At 53.2% G+C, this 16,708-nt stretch overlaps 1 long non-coding RNA gene across 3 annotated transcripts; it reads right to left on the bottom strand.

The window, feature by feature from the left end:
* Positions 1-10,900: 10,900 nt before the first annotated feature.
* LOC137219995 (uncharacterized) lies at positions 10,901-16,457 on the bottom strand. Of its 3 annotated transcripts, XR_010941393.1 has the most exons (7): positions 16,335-16,457; positions 13,788-13,910; positions 13,512-13,622; positions 13,220-13,351; positions 12,647-12,780; positions 12,043-12,173; positions 10,903-11,609 (listed from the first exon to the last, which is right to left on the bottom strand). It is a non-coding gene; the product is annotated as an uncharacterized lncRNA (long non-coding RNA). The 3 variants fall into 3 exon arrangements; XR_010941394.1 differs by lacking the exon at positions 16,335-16,457 and adding an exon at positions 14,947-15,125 and having other exon boundaries at positions 10,901-11,609; positions 13,220-13,622; XR_010941392.1 differs by having other exon boundaries at positions 10,902-11,609; positions 13,220-13,622.
* Positions 16,458-16,708: the final 251 nt, after the last annotated feature.

Genomic DNA, 16,708 nt, shown 5'->3' with positions numbered 1-16,708 from the left:
TGCAGCCTCACAGTTGGGCTCCACGGTAAGGTGTGCGGGACAGACCTCAAACTGACCCACGGCATGGAGCAACACCCGCCATCGAGAGGTCTACAAGACAGCCGCTGCAGCTAGCCCACAGGTCCGAGAAAACTAGATTCTTCTTTACGTAAGTGAGTTTTGGGGAGGTTTGTTGCAAAGCATTATCACAGCAAGAGCCGACTAATACAACATTTCTCCAAATCACTGCCATGTCCACGGCTGCCACCGAGCCTACGTGTAAGGCAACTGTGTCCTCGAACTTTGAGAACTCCTGAATTCTCGGTGCCTCTCCAACACAATGTACGTGGCTAAGGTGTCCCCAGATAACTTCACTAACGTACCACCGAGACCGCCCTAAGCTTTTATTAAACGCAAAGCAACGCTCTTTCTATTCGTTTTCTGTTTCTACGTAGGTAAAATGCTTTCCGACAATCTAAAAGGATGGAAAATTGGCACAAAACACTCTGTGGATAGTTGTTTTTCACAAAGGAAAATCACAAACGAAACAGGCATTTCACCGGGTGTAGAGCACTAACGCCCCCTAGTGCCTCTAAATGCCAAGTGAACAGAGGCACTTAATTAAATATCGAATCCCAGCTCTCTCCGCTTGAGAGGGAGAGCAAGCCATTCTCAAGTGGAGGAGGGATGTTTTCAGCAGCTATCTGCAACATTCTGTGGACCTGGCCACTGTGTAGCTACAAAGAAACCTTTTGTCTGAAGAAACTAACTAAAGAAACTTGAAAGTGGAAAAAGCGAGAAAGAATAAGACAATACCCTTATCTTGGTGACTCATTCACTTATTCGTCCACTTACCAAAGCAAATATCCACTACGTGTAGAGAGTACTGTGCTGAAAACCGCACAGAACACGGAGACGTACCCCCACTCGCGGGGAGGTTAGATACCAGAGAGGGAGACAAGATGTAGATTACCTTACGGCAGTTCCGCACATGTCTTGTTAAACTGTTTACAGCTTCAGGGGAGAGAAGGGATCCACAAATCGCTTGGATTCTCAGTGAAGGCTTCGCAGAGAAGGAGGTGCAAAATAGGTGGACTGGAAGAAACAAAAAAATCAACCTCGTGGGTAGATATGAAACGGAGCAGAGGTGCACAGATATTTAGACCCCGTTCTTCCTTGAAACGTCTAGAAAGTGAAACTGAAGCCAGATTACGGAGGGCCTTGAGTGTCAGTCTTAGGAGCTTGGCCGTATGGGGATGACAGCGGGTGCCACGGACGGCTCGGAAGAGGGCAAGGGCATAACCCAAGAGCCCTGGGAGGCGTGGGAGAGGTCGCAGCGAGGGAGGTAGAAAGGCATGCGATTCTCCGAAGCAGTCACCGTAACCCAGGTGTAAACTCATAAACGGTAGACGCGGAGCAAGGGCGACACAGATGGCAGGGAGGAGTACGAGGGACACTAGAAAGGAAAACGGTCAGGGCTTCACCAGGGATTGGGTGCATTCCTTTCTCTCCTCTAACAGAGGTTATCAGTAACCGGGCTAGTCACTGGGAATCAAGAGTAAGCAAAACAGGCGTGATCTCTTCTTCCTCACGGACCACGGGGTAAACTTACCTACCTGAAACTGGATGTGAAAGGCGACGACGGCCATAAGCGAGAGGTGCGTGGTGTCACGTGAGCTACGGTAGGGGGACGTGATGAGTTGAGTAGGTAAGGGGACGCTTTCTTGACCAAGTGACACCTGAGAAGAGATGAGAAGGGTGAGGCGGCATCAGTCAGCTGCAAACTAAACAGAGGGACACTTCCTGCAGAGGGGCAGCACGGGCAATGCGCCGTTGTAAGTATGCAGGCCTGAGAGGAGGCCACCGTGGGCAGGATGATTGAGAATGAAAGGAAGGAGCTGCAGGACGAGGCCGCAGAGATCACGCTCCACCCTGCCCAGGGGATGCCCTGCCCTGCGGACTAGCACACCCAGAGAGAGCGTACCAGTGCACAGCCAGATGAGAAGCCTGCTCGAGAATGCAAGCCAACGCTGCTTCTTTCACCAAGAAAGTCTTGCCTGGTAAACTAAACAGCGTATCCATAGAGCGGACACGTGATTTACATTCTGAAGCAGGCGCCCCGCCTTACGGAACGGCGACGGTTCTCAGGGGGGCCGGGCGGGAGCCGCTCCGCGCGTCTGTGCCAGGGACCCACCCGCCTGCGGGACCTCCGGCCGCCCCGCAGGAAGCTACGACGCCCAGTCCCACGGCTACCTGTGCAGCGAGGTGTACTCCGCGGACGCGTGCCACACACACTTCAAGTGGGAGGGCGGCCTGAGTGGCAAGGCGAGAGGCCGGCCTGCCGTGGCAGACCAAGAAGGCGCTCTTCGGCCTGGGCCTAGGTGCTTGCGCCGCCCCCCTGGGCCTACCGGGCTCTGAGGGCCCTGCCCTGGACCCCCTGCCCCCCTGCCCTTGGTTCAGTCACAGCAGAGGTGGCCACACCCACACCCTCTGTGACCTCGGCGTTCCACCCTCCTGCAGCCCCGCCCGCCCCCCTCCGCCGGTTGCCCTGGGCTACGGAAGCTGCATCCTGGGGCCAGGGGGTTCCCAGGAGGCCAAGGGAAGACACGATGGCCTTCAATGAGTCCCAGAGGCCTTACGTGGCCTTGTGTGGTTGGGCTCACCTCTTACCTTCCAGTGAACTCTGCGAGAAGACGGGGACCTGCAGCCTCACAGTTGGGCTCCACGGTAAGGTGTGCGGGACAGACCTCAAACTGACCCACGGCATGGAGCAACACCCGCCATCGAGAGGTCTACAAGACAGCCGCTGCAGCTAGCCCACAGGTCCGAGAAAACTAGATTCTTCTTTACGTAAGTGAGTTTTGGGGAGGTTTGTTGCAAAGCATTATCACAGCAAGAGCCGACTAATACAACATTTCTCCAAATCACTGCCATGTCCACGGCTGCCACCGAGCCTACGTGTAAGGCAACTGTGTCCTCGAACTTTGAGAACTCCTGAATTCTCGGTGCCTCTCCAACACAATGTACGTGGCTAAGGTGTCCCCAGATAACTTCACTAACGTACCACCGAGACCGCCCTAAGCTTTTATTAAACGCAAAGCAACGCTCTTTCTATTCGTTTTCTGTTTCTACGTAGGTAAAATGCTTTCCGACAATCTAAAAGGATGGAAAATTGGCACAAAACACTCTGTGGATAGTTGTTTTCCACAAAGGAAAATCACAAACGAAACAGGCATTTCACCGGGTGTAGAGCACTAACGCCCCCTAGTGCCTCTAAATGCCAAGTGAACAGAGGCACTTAATTAAATATCGAATCCCAGCTCTCTCCGCTTGAGAGGGAGAGCAAGCCATTCTCAAGTGGAGGAGGGATGTTTTCAGCAGCTATCTGCAACATTCTGTGGACCTGGCCACTGTGTAGCTACAAAGAAACCTTTTGTCTGAGGAAACTAACTAAAGAAACTTGAAAGTGGAAAAAGCGAGAAAGAATAAGACAATACCCTTATCTTGGTGACTCATTCACTTATTCGTCCACTTACCAAAGCAAATATCCACTACGTGTAGAGAGTACTGTGCTGAAAACCGCACAGAACACGGAGACGTACCCCCACTCGCGGGGAGGTTAGATACCAGAGAGGGAGACAAGATGTAGATTACCTTACGGCAGTTCCGCACATGTCTTGTTAAACTGTTTACAGCTTCAGGGGAGAGAAGGGATCCACAAATCGCTTGGATTCTCAGTGAAGTCTTCGCAGAGAAGGAGGTGCAAAATAGGTGGACTGGAAGAAACAAAAAAATCAACCTCGTGGGTAGATATGAAACGGAGCAGAGGTGCACAGATATTTAGACCCCGTTCTTCCTTGAAACGTCTAGAAAGTGAAACTGAAGCCAGATTACGGAGGGCCTTGAGTGTCAGTCTTAGGAGCTTGGCCGTATGGGGATGACAGCGGGTGCCACGGACGGCTCGGAAGAGGGCAAGGGCATAACCCAAGAGCCCTGGGAGGCGTGGGAGAGGTCGCAGCGAGGGAGGTAGAAAGGCATGCGATTCTCCGAAGCAGTCACCGTAACCCAGGTGTAAACTCATAAATGGTAGACGCGGAGTAAGGGCGACACAGATGGCAGGGAGGAGTACGAGGGACACTAGAAAGGAAAACGGTCAGGGCTTCACCAGGGATTGGGTGCATTCCTTTCTCTCCTCTAACAGAGGTTATCAGTAACCGGGCTAGTCGCTGGGAATCAAGAGTAAGCAAAACAGGCGTGATCTCTTCTTCCTCACGGACCACGGGGTAAACTTACCTACCTGAAACTGGATGTGAAAGGCGACGACGGCCATAAGCGAGAGGTGCGTGGTGTCACGTGAGCTACGGTAGGGGGACGTGATGAGTTGAGTAGGTAAGGGGACGCTTTCTTGACCAAGTGACACCTGAGAAGAGATGAGAAGGGTGAGGCGGCATCAGTCAGCTGCAAACTAAACAGAGGGACACTTCCTGCAGAGGGGCAGCACGGGCAATGCGCCGTTGTAAGTATGCAGGCCTGAGAGGAGGCCACCGTGGGCAGGATGATTGAGAATGAAAGGAAGGAGCTGCAGGACGAGGCCGCAGAGATCACGCTCCACCCTGCCCAGGGGATGCCCTGCCCTGCGGACTAGCACACCCAGAGAGAGCGTACCAGTGCACAGCCAGATGAGAAGCCTGCTCGAGAATGCAAGCCAACGCTGCTTCTTTCACCAAGAAAGTCTTGCCTGGTAAACTAAACAGCGTATCCATAGAGCGGACACGTGATTTACATTCTGAAGCAGGCGCCCCGCCTTACGGAACGGCGACGGTTCTCAGGGGGGCCGGGCGGGAGCCGCTCCGCGCGTCTGTGCCAGGGACCCACCCGCCTGCGGGACCTCCGGCCGCCCCGCAGGAAGCTACGACGCCCAGTCCCACGGCTACCTGTGCAGCGAGGTGTACTCCGCGGACGCGTGCCACACACACTTCAAGTGGGAGGGCGGCCTGAGTGGCAAGGCGAGAGGCCGGCCTGCCACGGCAGACCAAGAAGGCGCTCTTCGGCCTGGGCCTAGGTGCTTGCGCCGCCCCCCTGGGCCTACCGGGCTCTGAGGGCCCTGCCCTGGACCCCCTGCCCCCCTGCCCTTGGTTCAGTCACAGCAGAGGTGGCCACACCCACACCCTCTGTGACCTCGGCGTTCCACCCTCCTGCAGCCCCGCCCGCCCCCCTCCGTCGGTTGCCCTGGGCTACGGAAGCTGCATCCTGGGGCCAGGGGGTTCCCAGGAGGCCAAGGGAAGACACGATGGCCTTCAATGAGTCCCAGAGGCCTTACGTGGCCTTGTGTGGTTGGGCTCACCTCTTACCTTCCAGTGAACTCTGCGAGAAGACGGGGACCTGCAGCCTCACAGTTGGGCTCCACGGTAAGGTGTGCGGGACAGACCTCAAACTGACCCACGGCATGGACCAACACCCGCCATCGAGAGGTCTACAAGAGAGCCGCTGCAGCTAGCCCACAGGTCCGAGAAAACTAGATTCTTCTTTACGTAAGTGAGTTTTGGGGAGGTTTGTTGCAAAGCATTATCACAGCAAGAGCCGACTAATACAACATTCTCCAAATCACTGCCATGTCCACGGCTGCCACCGAGCCTACGTGTAAGGCAACTGTGTCCTCGAACTTTGAGAACTCCTGAATTCTCGGTGCCTCTCCAACACAATGTACGTGGCTAAGGTGTCCCCAGATAACTTCACTAACGTACCACCGAGACCGCCCTAAGCTTTTATTAAACGCAAAGCAACGCTCTTTCTATTCGTTTTCTGTTTCTACGTAGGTAAAATGCTCTCCGACAATCTAAAAGGATGGAAAATTGGCACAAAACACTCTGTGGATAGTTGTTTTTCACAAAGGAAAATCACAAACGAAACAGGCATTTCACCGGGTGTAGAGCACTAACGCCCCCTAGTGCCTCTAAATGCCAAGTGGACAGAGGCACTTAATTAAATATCGAATCCCAGCTCTCTCCGCTTGAGAGGGAGAGCAAGCCATTCTCAAGTGGAGGAGGGATGTTTTCAGCAGCTATCTGCAACATTCTGTGGACCTGGCCACTGTGTAGCTACAAAGAAACCTTTTGTCTGAGGAAACTAACTAAAGAAACTTGAAAGTGGAAAAAGCGAGAAAGAATGAGACAATACCCTTATCTTGGTGACTCATTCACTTATTCGTCCACTTACCAAAGCAAATATCCACTACGTGTAGAGAGTACTGTGCTGAAAACCGCACAGAACACGGAGACGTACCCCCATTCACAGGGAGGTTAGATACCAGAGAGGGAGACAAGATGTAGATTACCTTACGGCAGTTCCGCACATGTCTTGTTAAACTGTTTACAGCTTCAGGGGAGAGAAGGGATCCACAAATCGCTTGGATTCTCAGTGAAGTCTTCCCAGAGAAGGAGGTGCAAAATAGGTGGAGTGGAAGAAACAAAAAAATTAACCTCGTGGGTAGATATGAAACGGAGCAGAAGTGCACAGATATTTAGACCCCATTCTTCCTTGAAACGTCTAGAAAGTGAAACTGAAGCCAAATTACGGAGGGCCTTGAGTGTCAGTCTTAGGAGCTTGGCCGTATGGGGTTGACAGCGGGTGCCACGGACGGCTCGGAAGAGGGCAAGGGCATAACCCAAGAGCCCTGGGAGGCGTAGGAGAGGTCGCAGCGAGGGAGGTAGAAAGGCATGCGATTCTCCGAAGCAGTCACCGTAACCCAGGTGTAAACTCATAAACGGTAGACGCGGAGTAAGGGCGACACAGATGGCAGGGAGGAGTACGAGGGACACTAGAAAGGAAAACGGTCAGGGCTTCACCAGGGATTGGGTGCATTCCTTTCTCCCTCTAACAGAGGTTATCAGTAACCGGGCTAGTCGCTGGGAATCAAGAGTAAGCAAAACAGGCGTGATCTCTTCTTCCTCACGGACCACGGGGTACACTTACCTACCTGAAACTGGATGCGAAAGGCGACGACGGCCATAAGCGAGAGGTGCGTGGTGTCACGTGAGCTACGGTAGGGGGACGTGATGAGTTGAGTAGGTAAGGGGACGCTTTCTTGACCAAGTGACACCTGAGAAGAGATGAGAAGGGTGAGGCGGCATCAGTCAGCTGCAAACTAAACAGAGGGACACTTCCTGCAGAGGGGCAGCACGGGCAATGCGCCGTTGTAAGTATGCAGGCCTGAGAGGAGGCCACCGTGGGCAGGATGATTGAGAATGAAGGGAAGGAGCTGCAGGACGAGGCCGCAGAGATCACGCTCCACCCTGCCCAGGGGATGCCCTGCCCTGCGGACTAATACACCCAGAGAGAGAGTACCAGTGCACAGCCAGATGAGAAGCCTGCTCGAGAATGCAAGCCAACGCTGCTCCTTTCACCAAGAAAGTCTTGCCTGGTAAACTAAACAGCGTATCCATAGAGCGGACACGTGATTTACATTCTGAAGCAGGCGCCCCGCCTTACGGAACGGCGACGGTTCTCAGGGGGGCCGGGCGGGAGCCGCTCCGCGCGTCTGTGCCAGGGACCCACCCGCCTGCGGGACCTCCGGCCGCCCCGCAGGAAGCTACGACGCCCAGTCCCACGGCTACCTGTGCAGCGAGGTGTACTCCGCGGACGCGTGCCACACACACTTCAAGTGGGAGGGCGGCCTGAGTGGCAAGGCGAGAGGCCGGCCTGCCGCGGCAGACCAAGAAGGCGCTCTTCGGCCTGGGCCTAGGTGCTTGCGCCGCCCCCCTGGGCCTACCGGGCTCTGAGGGCCCTGCCCTGGACCCCCTGCCCCCCTGCCCTTGGTTCAGTCACAGCAGAGGTGGCCACACCCACACCCTCTGTGACCTCGGCGTTCCACCCTCCTGCAGCCCCGCCCGCCCCCCTCCGTCGGTTGCCCTGGGCTACGGAAGCTGCATCCTGGGGCCAGGGGGTTCCCAGGAGGCCAAGGGAAGACACGATGGCCTTCAATGAGTCCCAGAGGCCTTACGTGGCCTTGTGTGGTTGGGCTCACCTCTTACCTTCCAGTGAACTCTGCGAGAAGACGGGGACCTGCAGCCTCACAGTTGGGCTCCACGGTAAGGTGTGCGGGACAGACCTCAAACTGACCCACGGCATGGAGCAACACCCGCCATCGAGAGGTCTACAAGAGAGCCGCTGCAGCTAGCCCACAGGTCCGAGGAAACTAGATTCTTCTTTACGTAAGTGAGTTTTGGGGAGATTTGTTGCAAAGCATTATCACAGCAAGAGCCGACTAATACAACATTCTCCAAATCACTGCCATGTCCACGGCTGCCACGGAGCCTACGTGTAAGGCAACTGTGTCCTCGAACTTTGAGAACTCCTGAATTCTCGGTGCCTCTCCAACACAATGTACGTGGCTAAGGTGTCCCCAGATAACTTCACTAACGTACCACCGAGACCGCCCTAAGCTTTTATTAAACGCAAAGCAACGCTCTTTCTATTCGTTTTCTGTTTCTACGTAGGTAAAATGCTCTCCGACAATCTAAAAGGATGGAAAATTGGCACAAAACACTCTGTGGATAGTTGTTTTTCACAAAGGAAAATCACAAACGAAACAGGCATTTCACCGGGTGTAGAGCACTAACGCCCCCTAGTGCCTCTAAATGCCAAGTGGACAGAGGCACTTAATTAAATATCGAATCCCAGCTCTCTCCGCTTGAGAGGGAGAGCAAGCCATTCTCAAGTGGAGGAGGGATGTTTTCAGCAGCTATCTGCAACATTCTGTGGACCTGGCCACTGTGTAGCTACAAAGAAACCTTTTGTCTGAGGAAACTAACTAAAGAAACTTGAAAGTGGAAAACGCGAGAAAGAATGAGACAATACCCTTATCTTGGTGACTCATTCACTTATTCGTCCAATTACCAAAGCAAATATCCACTACGTGTAGAGAGTACCGTGCTGAAAACCGCACAGAACACGGAGACGTACCCCCATTCGCAGGGAGGTTAGATACCAGAGAGGGAGACAAGATGTAGATTACCTTACGGCAGTTCCGCACATGTCTTGTTAAACTGTTTACAGCTTCAGGGGAGAGAAGGGATCCACAAATCGCTTGGATTCTCAGTGAAGTCTTCGCAGAGAAGGAGGTGCAAAATAGGTGGACTGGAAGAAACGAAAAAATTAACCTCGTGGGTAGATATGAAACGGAGCAGAGGTGCACAGATATTTAGACCCCGTTCTTCCTTGAAACGTCTAGAAAGTGAAACTGAAGCCAAATTACGGAGGGCCTTGAGTGTCAGTCTTAGGAGCTTGGCCGTATGGGGTTGACAGCGGGTGCCACGGACGGCTCGGAAGAGGGCAAGGGCATAACCCAAGAGCCCTGGGAGGCGTAGGAGAGGTCGCAGCGAGGGAGGTAGAAAGGCATGCGATTCTCCGAAGCAGTCACCATAACCCAGGTGTAAACTCATAAACGGTAGACGCGGAGAAAGGGCGACACAGATGGCAGGGAGGAGTACGAGGGACACTAGAAAGGAAAACGGTCAGGGCTTCACCAGGGATTGGGTGCATTCCTTTCTCCCTCTAACAGAGGTTATCAGTAACCGGGCTAGTCGCTGGGAATCAAGAGTAAGCAAAACAGGCGTGATCTCTTCTTCCTCACGGACCACGGGGTAAACTTACCTACCTGAAACTGGATGTGAAAGGCGACGACGGCCATAAGCGAGAGGTGCGTGGTGTCACGTGAGCTACGGTAGGGGGACGTGATGAGTTGAGTAGGTAAGGGGACGCTTTCTTGACCAAGTGACACCTGAGAAGAGATGAGAAGGGTGAGGTGGCATCAGTCAGCTGCAAACTAAACAGAGGGACACTTCCTGCAGAGGGGCAGCACGGGCAATGCGCCGTTGTAAGTATGCAGGCCTGAGAGGAGGCCACCGTGGGCTGGAAGATTGAGAATGAAAGGAAGGAGGGGCAAGACGAGGCTGCAGAAATCATGCTCCACCCTGCCCAGGGGATGCCCTGCCCTGCGGACTAGCGCACCCAGAGTGCCAGTGCACAGCCAGAAGAGAAGCCTGCTCTAGAATGCAAGTCAACGCTGCTTCTTTCACCAAGAAAGTATTGCCTGTTAAACTAAACAGCATATCTAGTGGACATATCATTTACATTCTGAAACAAGCTCCTTAACTTACGGAACGGCAACAGTTCTCAGGGGGTCGGTCAGGAGCCTCCCCGCGTGTGTCCCAGGGACCCACCTGCCTGCGACCTTCAGCTGCCTGGCAGGAAGCTAAGCGCCGACTCCTATGGCTATCTGTGCAGCGAGGTGTATTCCGCAGACACGTTCCGCACACACTTCAAGTCGGAGGGCGGACTCAGTGGCAAGGTGAGAGGCCGGCCTGCCGTGCAGACCAAGAAGGCGCTCTTTGTCCTGGGCCGAGATGCTCGTGCCACCTCCCTGGGCCTGCCGGGCTCTGAGGGCCCTGCCTGGACCCCTTGCTCCCCTGCACTTGGTTCAGTCACAGCAGAGGTGGCCACACCCACACCCTCTGTGAGGTCAGTGTTCCACCCTCCTGCAGCCCCGCCCCCTCTCCGCAGGTTGCCATGAACTACAGAAGCTGCATCCTGAGGCCAGGGGGTTCCGAGGATGCCAAGGGAAGACACGATGGCCTTAAATGAGTCGCAGAGGCCTTAAGTGGGCTTGTGTGGTTGGGCTCACCTCTTATGTTTCAGTGAACTTTGTGAGAAGACAGGGCCTGGGAGCTGCATCCTCACAGTTGGGCTCCACAGTAAGATGTGTGCGACACACCTCAAACTGACCCAAAACATGGAGCAATACCAGCCATTTAGAGGTCTAAAAGAGAGCCGCTGCAGCTAGCCCACAGGTCCAAGAAAAATAAATTCTTATTTATGTAACTGAGTTTTGGGGAGATTTGTTCCAAAGCATTATCACAGCAAGAGCTGACTAATAGAACATCCTCCAAATCACTGCTATGTACATGGCTGCCACCATGCCTACATATAAGGCAATTGTGTCCTCAAACTTTGAGAACTCCTGAATTCTCGGTGCCTCTCCAACACAATGTACATGGCTAAACTTTCCCCAAATAACTTCACTAATGTACCACAAAGATCTCCCTAAACTTTTATTAAATGTAATGCAAAGTTCTTTCTATTCATTTTTTGTTTCTACGTAGTTAAAATGATTTTTATCAATCTAAAAGGATGGAAAATTGGAACAAAACATTTTGTGGATAGTTGTTATCCACAAAGGAAAATCACAAACAAAACAGGCATTACACTGAGTGTAGAGCACTAATGCCCTTGGTGTCTGTAAATGCCAAGTGAACAAAGGTTTGATCGCAGAAAGACTGAACGAACAGTGAGTCCTGTGCCCAGATGCTCAGCTGGCGCCCCGTACGTGGGGAAGTCACTGGGGCTTCCAGAGCCTCCACGGAGACTGGCAGCAGCCCCAGGTCCTCACAGTGAACAGCATCATGGGCCCCAAAGCCTCCCCTCTGGATCTAGCTGTTCTTGACGTTTCTCCTCAGTGGGGTGAGACCCTATATGCCCTTCTGTGTCTGACTTGTCTCGCCGACCATCGTGTCCTCAGGGTGCATCCACGTGGCATCAAGTGTCAGGGGTTCACCTCTTTGCATGCAGAAGGACTGAGAAAAGAAGAAAGAAAAGAGAGGAACGTTGCGCGCAAGTCTGGTGACAACTGGTGATGAGAACCCGAGGGAAGGCACTGTGACCGGGGGCGCCGGGCCCTGTGAGGCCCTGGGGTTGCTGCCAGTCTCCTTGGAGGCTCACCAACTCCCAGTCACTACCCCAAGTGGGGGGCCGCCAAATGGGCGTCTTTGCCAGGGACCCACTGCTCGTTCAGTCTTCCTGTGGCCAGCCCTTCGTCCTGAGAGCGATGCTCTCACAGGCCGCACGGGAGCGCGGGCAACAGTTTACTAAGCTGTGAAGCCATCACAACTGCCATTTGTTCGACCATTTCCGTCACCCCGAAAATGTCCCTCACGCCCTTGGCTATTAATCCGTCTCCTCGGCAGCCCCTGACAACCAGGGACTTACTTTCTGCCTCTGTGGATCTACCTTTTCTGGACGTTTCTCCTCAGTGTGGTCAGACCCTGTGTGTCCTTCTGTGTCTGACTTGTCTCGCCGACCATCGTGTCCTCAGGGTGCATCCAGGTGGCAGCGAGTGTCAGGGGTTCACCCTTTTCATGCTGAGGAACAGAAAAAAGATAAAAGAAAAGAATGGAACATTGCATGTAAGTCTGGTGACAGCTGGTGATGAGAACCAGAGGGAAGGCTCTGGGGCAGGGGGCGCCGTGCCCTGTGAGGCCCTGGGGCTGCTGCGAGTCTCTGAGGAGGCTCAGCAACTCCCAGTCACTACCCCAAGTGGGGAGCCATCAACTGAGAGTCTGGGCCCAGGACCCACTGCATGTTCAGTCTTCCTGCAGTCAGCCCTTCGTTCTGAGAGCGATGTTCTCACAGGCTACAACGGGAAGCATGGGGACAGTTTACTGAGCTGTGCAGCCCTCCCTACTGCCGTGCTTTGGATCATTTCCATGATCCAAAGCCGTGCTTTGGATCATTTCCATCACCCCCAAAATATCCCTCAGGCCCTTACCAATCACTGCATCCTCTCGCCAGCCCCTGACAACCAGGAACCCACTCTCTGCCTATGTGGATCTACCTGTTCTGGACGTTTCTCCTCAGTGGGGTCACACCCTGTGTGTCCTTCTGTGTCTGACTTCTCTCCCATAGCGTAGAAGTCTCAGGGTGCATCCAAGTGGCAGCGAGTGTCAGGGCTTCACCACTTTGCATGGCCTAGTGACGTAAAGCAGAGAAGATAAAAGAAAAGAACATTGCATGCAAGTCTGTTGACAGCCGGTGATGAGAAACAGAGGGGAGGCTCTGGGGATGGGCGCACCGTGCTCTGTGAGGTCCTGGGGCTGCTGCCAGTCTCCAGGGAGGCTCAGAAAGCCCCAGTGACTTCCCCACGTGGGGGGTGCCAGCTGAGTGTCTGGGCCCAGGAGCCACTGCTCATTCAGTCTTCGTGTGGTCAGCCCTTCTTCCTGAGAGCGATGCTCTCAAAGGCTGCACCGGTGTGTGGGGGACAGTTTACCAAGCTGTGCAGCCATCACTACTGCCATGTTTTGGACCATTTACGTCACCTCAAAAATGTCCCTCACGCCCTTAGCTATCACTCCGCCCCCACGGCAGCCCCTGACAACGAGGGACTTACTCTCTGACTCTGTGGATCTACCTGCTCTGTACGTTTCTCCTCAGTGGAGTCAGACCCTGCATGTCCTTTTGTTTCTGACGGCTCTCGCTGAGCATCATGTCCTCAGGGTGCATACACGTGGCAGCAAGTGTCAGGGCATCACCCCTTTGCGTGCTGAGGGACAGAGAAAAGATAAAAAAAAAGAATGGAACATTGCATGCGAGTCTGGTGACAGCCGGTGATGACAACCAGCGGGAAGGCCCTTGGGCCGGGTGCGCCATGAACTGTGAGGCCCTGGGGGTGCTGCCGGTCTCTGTGGAGGCTCCGCAAGTACCAGTGACTTCCCCATGTGGGCAGCACCAGCTCAGGGTCTGGGTCCAGGACTCACTGCGCATTCAGTCTTCCTGCAGTCAGCCCTTCATCCGGAGAGCGATGCTATTACAGGCTGCAACGGGGAGCATGGGGACAGTTTACTGAGCTGTGCAGCCATCTTTACTGCCGTGCTTTGGATCACTTCTGTCACCCCAAAATGTACCTCACACCCTTAGCTATCACTCCGTCCCCTCGCCAGCCCCTGACAACCAGGAACCCACTGACTATGTGGATCTACCTGTTCTTGAAGTTTCTCATCAGTGGTGTCACATCCTGTGTGTCCTTTTGTGTCTGACTTCTCTCGCTCAGCATCGTGTTCGCAGGGCACATCCACGTGGCAGCGAGTGTCAGTGCTTCACGCCTTTCCATGGCCCAGTGACATAAGGAAAAAAAGAGAAAAGAAAGGAACATTGCATGCAAGTCTGCTGACAGCCGATGATGCCACGGACGGATTGGAAGCGGGCAATGGCAAAACCCAAGAGCCTTGGGACGTGTAAGAGAGGTTGTAGGGTGGAAGATAGAAAGACATGCTATTCTCCGAAGCAATCATCGTAATCCAGGTGTAAAATAATAAATGGTAGACCTGGAGTAATGGCAACACAGATGGAAGGGTGGAGTATGAGAGACACTAGAAAGAAAAACGGTCAGGGCTTCACCATTGATTGGATACATTCATTTCTCCATTTAACACAGGTTATCAGTAACTGTGCTAGTCGCTGGGAACCAAGGGTAAGCAAAACAGTCATGATCCCTTCCTCACGGACCATATGGTAAACACCTATCTAAAACTGGATGTGAAATGTGATGAAGGCTATAAGCGAGAGGTACATGGTGTTATGTGAGCTATGGTAGGGGGATGTGATGAGTTGAGTAGGTAATGGGATACCTTCTTGACAAAGTGACACCTGAGAAGACATGAGAAGGATGAGGAGGCATCAATCAGTTGCAAACTAAACAGAAGGACATTTCCTGCAGAGGGGCAGCATGGGCAATGTGCTGTTGTAAGTATGTAGGCCTGAAAGGAGGCCACTGTGGGCTGGAAGATTGAGAATGAAAGGAAGGAGGGGCAAGACGAGGCTGCAGATATCATGCTCCATCCTGCCCAGGGGATGCCCTGCCCTGCACACTAGCACACCCAGAGTGCCAGTGCACAGCAAGATGAGCTCTAGAATGCAAGTCAATGCTGCTTCTTTCACCAAGAAAGTCTTGCCTGGTAAACTAAACAGCATATCTAGTGGACATATGATTTACATTCTGAAGCAAGCTCCCCATCTTACGGAACGGCGACGGTTCTCAGGGGGCCGGTCAGGAGCCTCTCCGCGTGTATCCCAGGGACCCACCCGCCTGCGACCTTCGGCCGCCTCGCAGGAAGCTACAACGCCCAGTCCTATGGCTACCTGTGCAGCGAGGTGTACTCCGCGGACGCGTTCCACACACACTTCAAGTAGGAGGGTGGCCTGAGTGGCAAGGTGAGAGGCCGGCCTGCCGCGAAGACCAAGAAGGTGCTCTTTGGTCTGGGCCTAGATGCTTGTGCCGCCCCCCTGGGCATACCGGGCTCTGAGGGCCCTGCCTGGACCCCCTGCCCCCCTGCCCTTGGTTCAGTCACAGCAGAGGTGGCCACACCCACACCCTCTGTGACCTCCGCGTTCCACCCTCCTGCAGCCCCGCCCCCTCTCCACCGGTTGCCATGGACTACAGAAGCTGCATCCTGAGGCCAGGGGGTTCCCAGGATGCCAAGGGAAGACACCATGGCCTTAAATGAGTTGCAGAGGCCTTAAGTGGGCTTGTGTGGTTGGGCTCTACTGTTATGTTTCAGTGAACTTTGTGAGAAGACAGGGACCTGCAGCCTCACAATTGGGCTCCACAGTATGATGTGTGGGACAGACCTCAAACTGACCCACAACATGGAGCAATACCAGCCATCGAGAGGTCTACAAGAGAGCCGCTGCAGCTAGCCCACAGGTCCAAGAAAAATAAATTCTTATTTATGTAACTGAGTTTTGGGGAGATTTGTTCCAAAGCATTACCACAGCAAGAGCTGACTAATACAACATTCTCCAAATCACTGCTATGTCCATGGCTGCCACCATGCCTACATGTAAGGCAACTGTGTCCTCGAACTTTGAGAATTCTTGAATTCTCGGTGCCTCTCCAACACAATGTACGTAGCTAAGGTTTCCCCAGATAACTTCACTAATGTACCACAAAGATCCCCCTAAGCTTTTATTAAATGTAATGCAAAGTTCTTTCTATTCGTTTTCTGTTTCTACGTAGTTAAAATTATTTTCATCAATCTAAAAGGATGGAAAATTGGCACAAAACACTCTGTGGATAGTTGTTTTCCACAAAGGAAAATCACAAACGAAACAGGCATTTCACCGGCTGTAGAGCACTAACGCCCCCTAGTGCCTCTAAATGCCAAGTGAACAGAGGCACTTAATTAAATATCGAATCCCAGCTCTCTCCGCTTGAGAGGGAGAGCAAGCCATTCTCAAGTGGAGGAGGGATGTTTTCAGCAGCTATCTGCAACATTCTGTGGACCTGGCCACTGTGTAGCTGCAAAGAAACCTTTTGTCTGAGGAAACTAACTAAAGAAACTTGAAAGTGGAAAAAGAGAGAAAGAATGAGACAATACCCTTATCTTGGTGGCTCATTCACTTATTCGTTCATTTACCAAATATTCACTACGTGTAGAGTACTGTGCTGAAAACTGCACAGAACACAGAGATGTACCCCCATTCTCAGGGAGGTTAGATACCAGAGAGGAAGATAAGATGTAGATTACCTTACGGCAGTTCCGCATATGTCTTGTTAAACTGTTTACAGCTTCAGGGGAGAGAAGGGATCCACAAATCGCTTGGATTCTCAGTGAAGTCTTCGCAGAGAAGGAGGTGCAAAATAGATGGACTGGAAGAAACAAAAAAATTAACCTCGTGGGTAGATATGAAACGGAGCAGAGGTGCACAGATATTTAGACCCCGCTCTTCCTTGAAACGTCTAGAAAGTGAAACTGAAGCCAGATTACGGAGGGCCTTGAGTGTCAGTCTTAGGAGCTTGGCCGTATGGGGATGACAGCGGGTGCCACGGACGGCTCGGAAGAGGGCAAGGGCATAACCCAAGAGCCCTGGGAGGCGTGGGAGAGGTCGCAGCGAGGGAGGT

The sequence above is a fragment of the Pseudorca crassidens genome, chromosome 2, assembly GCF_039906515.1.
Source record: "Pseudorca crassidens isolate mPseCra1 chromosome 2, mPseCra1.hap1, whole genome shotgun sequence".
Lineage (NCBI taxonomy): Eukaryota > Metazoa > Chordata > Mammalia > Artiodactyla > Delphinidae > Pseudorca > Pseudorca crassidens.
This window is presented reverse-complemented; position numbering and strand designations above follow the sequence as displayed.